The sequence below is a fragment of the Poecilia latipinna genome, unplaced genomic scaffold (assembly GCF_001443285.1).
Source record: "Poecilia latipinna isolate Pla-1442-1.1 unplaced genomic scaffold, P_latipinna-1.0 Scaffold275, whole genome shotgun sequence".
NCBI classification, from domain to species: Eukaryota; Metazoa; Chordata; class Actinopteri; order Cyprinodontiformes; family Poeciliidae; genus Poecilia; species Poecilia latipinna.
In genome coordinates this window covers 158,135-168,135 of record NW_015112891.1, presented here as the reverse complement: position 1 = coordinate 168,135, position 10,001 = coordinate 158,135, and positions in this window count along the sequence as shown.

Sequence of the window (10,001 nt, the reverse complement as noted above, 5' to 3'; positions counted from 1 at the left end):
AGGAGGAGGAGGAGGACTCATATGTAGGCTGGTTACTGTGAGCTGCTTGTTTGATCTTGAGGGAGTACTTAGTGCTGGATGGCGGGATGCTGCAGAGTATGGGAGGCAAAAATAAGCTTCCTGCATCAATGTGTATGGTTCAGTGTGTGTGTGTGCAATTAGGTGTGAGGTGTTGGGTGCAGCACTTTGCTCATTAAAAGCATCTGGCTGGTGTCCAGCTCTGTGCAGTTCATCAACTGTCCTTCACGTCCCTCACCGTCTTCCTTCCTCTTTCCTCTCCTCCGAGTTGTTTTCTACCTCTTCATCGTCTCATCTCAGCCTCACTGCATCAAAACAACGTTTTACACCGCGCCTGCTGATAGACAGAATTAGGAGGAGGCTGGGGTGACGAGGGGTGGTGGTGGGCCATCTTTCATCGCTGATGAGTATTTGATCACATGTGTCTCATTAGAGAGGAATAAATAGTGCTTGTAAAAGATCAGTAATCAACACATTTGGTGTGTATCCATGCTAATAAGTGTCGGCGCGAGGCCTTAAAGGCACCTCACATGTGACTGTGTGCACTAAATCTTGCAAAAGAGTGTTTCCATGAGAATGACAGCTTGTTAGCAGGATGCTGGGTTTGGAAATTGCTAAATGTTCAAATGGAAAAGTCCGTATGCATCACGTGTGAAAAACAACACATACAGGTGTGTGTTAATGGTTCAGTGCTGCGTGTGTGCTTTTCCTGTGAGGAAATACATAATCACAGCGGGAACAAGGGGCAATGATGCACCTGAAGTCAGTGACATCACTCGCACTCCCCTTTTGTCTACCTTGTGGAGAATCGTATCTGCATTTTTTTTAAGGTTTTTGGTCAAATTTAGCATATGTGGGACACATCCAGTCGCCTGTACAGATGTCGGCGCCAAGCGAGGCTGTAATTATAGTAATCTAGTAATTTTAGAGTGTGTTTTAAGGTACTTAAGTGCGAACGCATCAATGTGTGGGAGTGTGCAGGGAAATGAGAGCAGCAGCTGGTTAGCTTTCTTAAAGAGAAAAGGCACCGAAAGCGAGATGAGCTAATTCAGAGACCAAAAAAAAAAAAAGAACATAATTTAAAAGTGGAGATACACTGACCAGACTTTTTTCCTCGTCAATTTTCTAAAAAAAATTTTTTTTATAAGGTCTAGAAAACATAAAGGAGAATTCAGTCTATTCAAAATGTGCCACAGGTTTGTTAGAGAAAAGTTTAAAATCCAACAGAAAATAAATAAAGGAATTACAAAATTATTTCTACTTACCTGTCAAAACTTATTTTTTTAAGCACACACAAAAACAGTTTAAAAAAGTTCATTCTACTGGTCAGTGCAAAACACTGGCTGGACTGAGTGAAAAATTGTAGGTCTCAATTTTAGTAGATCTAAATAATAATTATGAATAAAAATATGTTTTACTATTTTGTGTGAATATCAGCCAGGAGAAGCAAAGGAAACATCTTTTTTTTGAATCTATGTTTTATTTTATTTTATCTTATGTTATGTTCTGTCTGTTTGTTTTTTTTACATGTTATGTTTAGTTAGTTCTTTTATTAAAATGTTATTGATACTATTTGTACCTGTTTTTTTAGTATTATTTTAGATTACATTTGATTCGTTGTAGATTGTATGTTTTTTACAGTAAAACATTCTAAATTAAGTGTCTAAAAATTCAATAATATAATATTCTACATCTGGTGCATTTCTTCAGTTCGGACATTTTAATCTAGCTGTTTAACTTATTAGATTTTAAAGTCTCATTGATTGATTGATTGACTGAAAATAGGTCAATTCAGATTGTTTGCCTATTGATTGGTGCAGTTATTGTTTTCCCCTTCCATGCATAAATGACCCAAATTTTTTTAAAATTCTCCCCTTTTTTAACCTTTTTCAATTTCCATTGCTTCAAAAACATAAATGTTTCAGTTTTTCATCTGTTCCTTTAGGAAGTGAACTTGCAATTAGATTGAAATGTGTACGTGACAAACAAATAAACAATACTAAATATCTGATATCACTAGTATTTCCAAGTCCTTTTCTCAAGTAAAATTTAGGGTCGTTCCTTCTTTGCTGTTTTGGATCTTTCACCTTGTGGCCGTTAGTTGTATTGCACCTTCCTGTGGTTTCCTGCGAATAGTTTGACACACATTATACGCAAATTGTCAGACATGCTGATTTTCACATGTTTGTTGAAAAGAACAACAAATAGTTGGGTATAAAAACTGAAGCTCACAGGCAGAATGTGTGATGGGACCAGGCGTTTGTTTTGGAAGCAGACACTGTCACTCGCTTCTCCTCAGTGCTCTGATCAGCGGCAGCAGCAGCACTTTGAAAACTTTTCTACCCGTCTTCCTACCCTCTTGCGACTTCAAACAGCTGCTGCGGTTACATAACGCAGCATTAAGAGCAAGTGAGAGGAAAGATAAAAGGAGCAACGAGAGAGAAATGTTGAAGAACGTGACATGCAAAAAGAGAAAAAAAAAAAGAAAACATCCTCTCCCTCACATTCCTCACCTGATCAGTCACGTCTGAATCACAAACAGCAAGTTGCTAAGGACTATTTCGCTTTGTATTGTCTTTGAGAATGATTCCTCCAATTTTATCGTCGCTAAATTTAGGAAAACGCGCCAACGACGAAAGATGATGAGATGTGAACTTTCTTTTATTAATTAAAAGTTTAAGAATAAAGGGGAATTTGACTGTCCAGTTATTGTGGGCAAATTCATCTTTTACAAATGTGAACATTTCTGCACTCTTTATCTTAGGTACATATGAATTCTGTGTTTTAGTTGTAGTGATTTTGCTTATTGCAGATAGATTTAAGACATTCTCTGAAATAATGACTTAAGATGCAGCAGACTGCTTTTGGTTTTCATTTTCGTATTTTCCATCATCACCTCCAAGCTTTACATGGGCAGTGGAAGCACATCCTATCTATCTGAGCTGGAGTTGTTTTGCAAAGAAGAATCTGTAAATTTATCAGATCTTTGATGTTTAGAGTTGGTACGGACATACACTGAAAGGTCTGCAGCTGTAAATGCAGCAGAAACTGATTGTACAAGGTGTTGACTCAGGGAGGTTGAGTACAGATTAATGGCACACTTTTCACAGATAAAAACAAAAACAAAAGCTCAAAAGCTATCTGTTTCCATCTACTTCGCTGACAGAGACAGTGTTGTGTTGTTCTTGTACATAAAATGTATATCTTTTGAAGCAGAGCCGGCCCAAGTTATGGGCAATCTAATCAGCTACTTAGGGCTCCAACAAACCAACAGAGGTGGCCAAAAGATCAGTAAATAAAAATTAGAAGTACATATAAATATTTTTTCAGAGTGATGAATCAGTGGTAGTAGTGCGTGTGATGCTTGATTTTCAATAATGGATACTTTTACTGCTTCAAGTATCGTTGCGATACCCTGAAACTCAAATCTGGTTCTTGGCCAGCCAGCTCTGCAGGCCAGCATGTGAGCATTCCCTTCAATCCTTGTGTACGTGACGGCTCCTCCTGTGATTTGCTTGTGTCTGTGCTGCATAGTGCGTTTCCTGGCTGTGAATTCGCTTCCATAGCAACCGGTGGCACACAGTAAGCCAGCCAGGTGGTGAAACCAATGAACGCTGCTCTGCATGTGGGATCTGGAAGTAAGCAACGGCCCGATGCCAGATCTGCATATAGCAGCCTCTCTGGCATGCTGATATGGTTTGACAATACGGTGTTGCTGTGGTGATAGAAAGGAAGCTGGATTGAAATTTGGGCAGCGGACAATATAAATAAACAGCTGCCAGTGTGATAATGGGGTCTCTCTCTGTCTGACACTGCTCCGGCTTGTTTTGCTACTGTTTCTCGCCCTGCATTGCTATTTTAGCTCACTTCTGTTTACAGTCGTGTAAAAATCAAATTGCCCCCCTGCAGATTTCTTCTCTTTCTGCAATTTATCAAATGTAGTTTCAGATTATCAAATAAATTTCAGTATTGGATAAAGTAAATGCAGAAAAAAAAATTAACCATGATTTAAATTGTTATATGAACAAAACTTGACCCTAGGTGAAAAAGTTATCACTCTCCAAGCATAACACCTGTAACCTCTGTGAAGGAACTTGGGCTGCCTCTTCTTTGCTTCATTTTTTTTTTGTAATTTAGCTACATTAGAAGGTTTATGAGCATGAACAACCGGTTTAAGGTCGTGCCGCCATAGTATCTCAATCTGATTTATGTCCAGACTTTGAGTACCACACTTTAAACCCTTTGGTGTTGTTGCTGCTGTTGCTACAGTTTCAGTCATTTAGAGGTGGACTTGTTGTTGCTTGTAAGATCATTTCCCTTCTGCATTATTTTAAATGCGCTTGAGATTATGGCAAGTCGTCCTGATCACGAAGAGGCAAAGCAGCCCCAGGTCACCACTGCCACCGCCATGTTTCACTGTCAGGCTATTTCTGAATTGCTGGGTTTGTTTTAAAATACACATTACAAGAAGCTAATTTTTCAAAGTTCCAGTTTTGTGTCATCAGATCTTCAAAATGCTCTTCGGAACATATTAGACTGATCTTTGTTCTTTTGGTCAACATTGTTTATGTTTGTTTGTCTTCTTATAATTGAACCATGAACACCAGGGTAACTGAGGCAAGAGAGCTATGAAATGCTTTAGCAGATGAGTCGTTAGTGCACTCTTGGAGTAATTCTAGTAGACGATCCACTCCAGGAAATGTCCACCATTGCTCAATGGTGAACATTTCATCTTCTTTGTGGACAATAGTTCTGACTGTGGTTTGGGGGACCAACCAAGCCTCATAGCTGCAGTATGTAACTATATTGTGACAGTATAACATGAGATGGATAGTCTGTGAAAAGATCAATCTCTTCTGTGGTCCTACTGCCATCTGCAGAAATACACAACTCTGTCAAAAACAACCAATCAGAGCCAGGAGGAGCGTTGTGACATGGTCAGTGATGCTTGTGTTAAGACCCTCCTCCTGGCTCTGATTGGTTGTTTATGACTGAGCTGTGTATTCCTGCAGATGGCAGAGGAGCTTGATTTTCTCACAGATTATCTGTCTCATCTGTCAGGACAAAGTAATTGTTTTAAAATATATATAAAAACATGTTTTTCATAAAAGCTACTTTTAAAAATGGCTTTCTGGCCGTACTGTACAATTCCACATAGGATGTGGTTTGGTTTCATTGTGAATCAAACTGTGTCGCATTTATTTAGGTCATGTTTACCTGAATTTTTTTTTTTTCTCAAATGCTTAAGTTTGACAAAAAAGGGAATAACGCAAGAAACTGGCAAAGAGGCAAATAATTTTTCAAAGCTCTGCAAACCTGTGCTTAAAACCTTGTCCTTATCTGTTTTTCTTTCCCTTCTTGTTTCCTTTTCTCATCTATTCTCTTCATGACTCTCTGAGGAAAAGGTTGCCACACTGCGGAGTCAGATGCAGAGCGGGGGCAGAGGAGCTTTTCATTTGTTTGATTTTTATTTTTTAATCAGAGAGTTAAGGTAAAGACTGCCTCTTTACCTTGAGCTTCCACAATAATCACCCTCACATATACACACGCGCTTTTGACGTCAAACGCGAAGAACTAACCATCTCCCATAAGCCGGACCCGGTGTTCAACAAATCACATAATGAGCTCTGTTGATTCAGTCAAACTTTCTCTTCCAAGGAACAAAGCAAAATATGAAAAAATATGTAAACAAAGCAATCACTCCACACACGTCAGAGGCGGACCTGCATTCGCATCCCCAGGAGGGATGTTCAGTCACCTAGATGGAGGACTGAACGGAGTGTGTTTGGGATCTGGCTAATTGCTGATGTTCTCATGCAGAGAAAACATGAGAGAGATGCTAATAACCTCTTCCTCTCCGCCTCACATGTCCATCGACTGACCGAGCCGTAGTCATGGTAGCCGGAAGGAGAGCACACACACACACACACACACACACACATGCGCGCACAAACCACCTGAGGCTTAAACGGATAAGCCTGAGCCGAATTTTCAAATTTAATTAGAATTTTGATACGATCAATTATCAGAGTCCTTACAATATATTTCCACCTCACCAAGCTAAACATAATGAATACCTTTCTTTATTTTTGGGTGAGAGCAAGCAGCAAAGCAGAGGTATAAAAAGGAGAGGGGGAAACAAGTAGCAGTTGTGTCTGTGTTAGGCTTTATCTTTCATGTTTACACATGCAAACGGAATCAGGATCAAGACCCAAATCACAATGCAAAAAGTCAACCTTAAGCTTGGATTTTCATGTATGCACACTCCTGCATTCCTCCTCTTACATTCACCCCGCGAACTCAAGCAGAGGCAGCGACTCTCACCTACACAGGCCACACAGCAATGCATACTAAAAAGACCAGGGGAGGGAGAGGGGCAAAGAGCAACGAGAGATGGAGTGAAGGATAGATGGATGAAGGTGGAGAGGCCAGCGACAGGGTTTCGTCGAGCTGGAGAGATCTGTAATGAGATCTCTGTGAGTCAGACAGGATGCTGCATGCATATCCTGCACGGATAAAAGACGGGCAGCAGAGAATGCATTAGAATACATTAGCCTAGCTGGCTAATAACAAAATCTGTGTCGATCTCATTAACTTGAGGCAACATCTAGCGCAATGGCACACATCGATCACCCTAAAAAAAGTAACCGAGACGGTAATCGGGGTGGTGGGATTACTTTGGGCTGGCAACACTCCGCAGCTACCTAAGCAGTTTTCCCCCTCAGCGTTAAATTAGAAGAGGTGAGCGCTGACCCGGAGTTGCTTTTAGCGCGTTAGCTTATATCAGAGAGAGTGAGTCACGAGCTTCGCCGGGAGAAGCCGCGGCACAAATTTAAACATCAGAGCAGTCAACAAACCCTGGGCTATCTCTGTGGCGATATTTATTCATGTGGTTCGACACCCACTCACACACGTACACGCACGCACACACACACACACACGCAGACGCACCAGCTAAAGAGGCACATCTTCAGCATATATAAAAACTGAAGCAGAAAAGCAAGTGTACAAAATGTATGTATCCAATACAGGACTGAAAGAAATATTGTGCTGATTCCATGTATCATGTCATCTGCCATAACAAAATCGAACTAGATCAATGCACCTCGTAGAGCTGAAGCTCCGGTTCATATTTTCCATTTCATCCCAATCAGAACATTGCCATCACCTCCCGTTTTTCAGTGTCGCTGGTGTGTTTCAAACACACTAGCCGATCTTTATTCTGAAGCCTTCGAAAACATCTCTTGGTGTTTAAAATAGTCTCCATACATTAGGATGGTGATATTGCGGCTTTTGTTTACGCAGGTTTTGTGATTAATCATCAGCTTGTGGCTTGGCTTATCCACAAAACAGCTACAGCAGACTGCAACCAGCAATCAGGTCTGCAGAGGGGGTCAACAGGCCTGACCTTTGTTCTCTCAAGGACTTGTAAACATCATGGGTCAGAAAAAGGACCAGCTAGCATCTCTGCAGACTCCACATATCCTGGACACAAATTCTTTCAAATTGTACCGTTAGATCGACACGACAGAGCGCCGTTTGCCTGAACCATCCATCACAGAGACAGTTTATTTCTCCAGGTTGTCTCTCTGCTGAACACAATGAACACTTTACAGCCTGAGTAGTCAGATACTCTGCTGCGAAACTAAATAAGTGTTATTGCATTGTCACAACAATCTTTTTTTTTTCTTTTTTATATATATAAAAAATGGCTTCAAATACAGTTACAGTCTGCTCTTTTATCCTTATTTTATTTTCATTAAAGTTTATATGTTCATTTCTAATGTCTGTGGGCTGTGGGGACTTGAAAACCAAAATATTATATATTTTTTTGTTTGCTCACAGAGCCTTGGCTGATTCTAGATCTGATTCTGATTATAACTTAAACTTCCTCCATGCACTATGACCCTCCATAAAAAAAAACAATTAAAACAGATTGAACATTAAACACTTACTATGTGAGATATTTAGATCTGCTCTCGTGTAAAGCCGATTCAGCTCTACGGAGAATCTGGATCTAGCACCATTTCTGGTTGAGGATTAGAACAGGTTTGGAGGAAAATCACCATAAGTTTGGTTCTTAAAATAGTTGTTCACTGAGGGGAGAGAGGAGTAAAAGTGGTCACCTTAAATCGGGAGCATTGTGTTCCAGTTATGGTGCGTTGTTTGCCATTGCGCAAGAGTGGTGCTTTTATTGTGAGGTCATGGGCCTGGTATCAACGTCAGGGCATATCAAGGTCTTAAAAAGTTACGATTTCAACCTTAGCAGGATGCCACTCCTACGATTAAAAGTGTTGACTGAATTGTCCAACCGTAAATGAATGTTGACTTAATTTGATCAATTAGATTTAAACCTGGACAACTTTGAAGATCAATTAAAAGGTTTCGTTCTCCAAAGAAGGCATGGCCTGAAAACTATTAAAGTTGCTAAATATAGCTTTCTCCCAGGGGGACGGCCTCTAAAGCCTTTTTAAGCGTTGCGTTGACCGCTGTTTCTACCCTTTCAGCTCCAAACTGAAAACATAGCTCACCACAGCACCTGCTGCACATGGACGTCAGTGTTATTGGAGATCTATTGGTGGGCTTTCCAAAGCTCTGGAAATGGATTTCCTTTCTCTTTCCTCACCTGGCACCCTCTAGGCTCTGTTGATCTGTAACAAGTAGATTTTCCTTGCTCGCTGTTTAAAACGAGTAAGGACGGTATGTTTTAAAGCCTCACCTTGGAGACAAATGGGACTCCTTCTGACTCTTCCTCGTGTAACTGTCTTTCCTGCGCCGCTTCCTTTCTGTTTCTAGCCTGCAACAGATCCATCTTTCCTCGTGGCAATCTGCTTCCACCCTTCCGACTCATTCCTTGCTTCTTTTTGAGTCATCCCCGTCTCGCCCCCTGCCTTCTCCCCCAGAGCCTCCGTCTTCCACTGTTTCTGTCTGCCTCTTCCTTGACCCAACTTCTCCTCCCCAGCTCCCTTTCCTTTAACCTTTTATGCTCTCCACTGCTCTCCTGGTGTGCACAGATGCCGCTCTTTCTCTTTCTTGCAGCGTGTCTCTCTGTTTCGCTCCATCAACATCCGACACCACGCCTCCTCCCTCTCTCTACCCCTTCTGCCTCTTCCTCTCTGTTTTACCCCCTCCTGCTTTTTTTTCTGTCTTCATCTTACATCTGCTGTTCAAACGCCAATCTTCTTCCCCTTTTGGTATGCTCCCCTTTAGAATATTACGCCACATTATTTGGTCTGCTCTCTTTTTTCTCATTATTCATCATTCTCTCATATCACTCTATCTCTCTCTCTCTCTCTCTCTCTCTCCTGCATGGCGCATAATTACACATTCCCGTCTCAGCGGAGTTTACAAATCCACATTCCTTCTCCTCGTTAATATATTCATTCTGCATTATGTCATTATTACAGCTAATAGTTGAGGTGCATCCGTCGGAGGAGCCAGCGCTTTTGTAGGAAGTAGAAATGTGTCATTCAGAATTTAGCAGCTGATTTCTCTGCTTTTTGGGGAAAAATGTTGACGGATTTTAGCCAATTCCAATTCTTCTTTGGGAACCTAAGACTATTTGAGATATTTTATTCGTTGTTCATTTTTTTTAGGTTAAAAGCAGAGATCGTGTGGGAAAGGAAGGACTGAGAAACATTTACTTCACAGTGTAGACATTTTCACTTCTCTTAAATTAGCGATTAGCTCTCATAGCATAGCTGCCACTGCTAAAGCAGCAGTCTCTAAGGTCATTTTCCTAGAGAATGGAGATCCTTACCTTAACTCGGCCAGCATTTTCCAGATCCAGCCTGTTTCGGGTTGAAACCTCAAGAGGATAAAGAACATTTTTGTTGCACCCTGTCCTACCTTCTTGTTATCTCCTAAAGTAGCACTCTCTCACAGCCTAATTGAGCTACAGACATGTCTGAACGTATAGAAAATATATTTGCCTTTTAAATAGTTCCTTGTTGTCCTCTTCTCCATCTGATTCCATTTTTTAA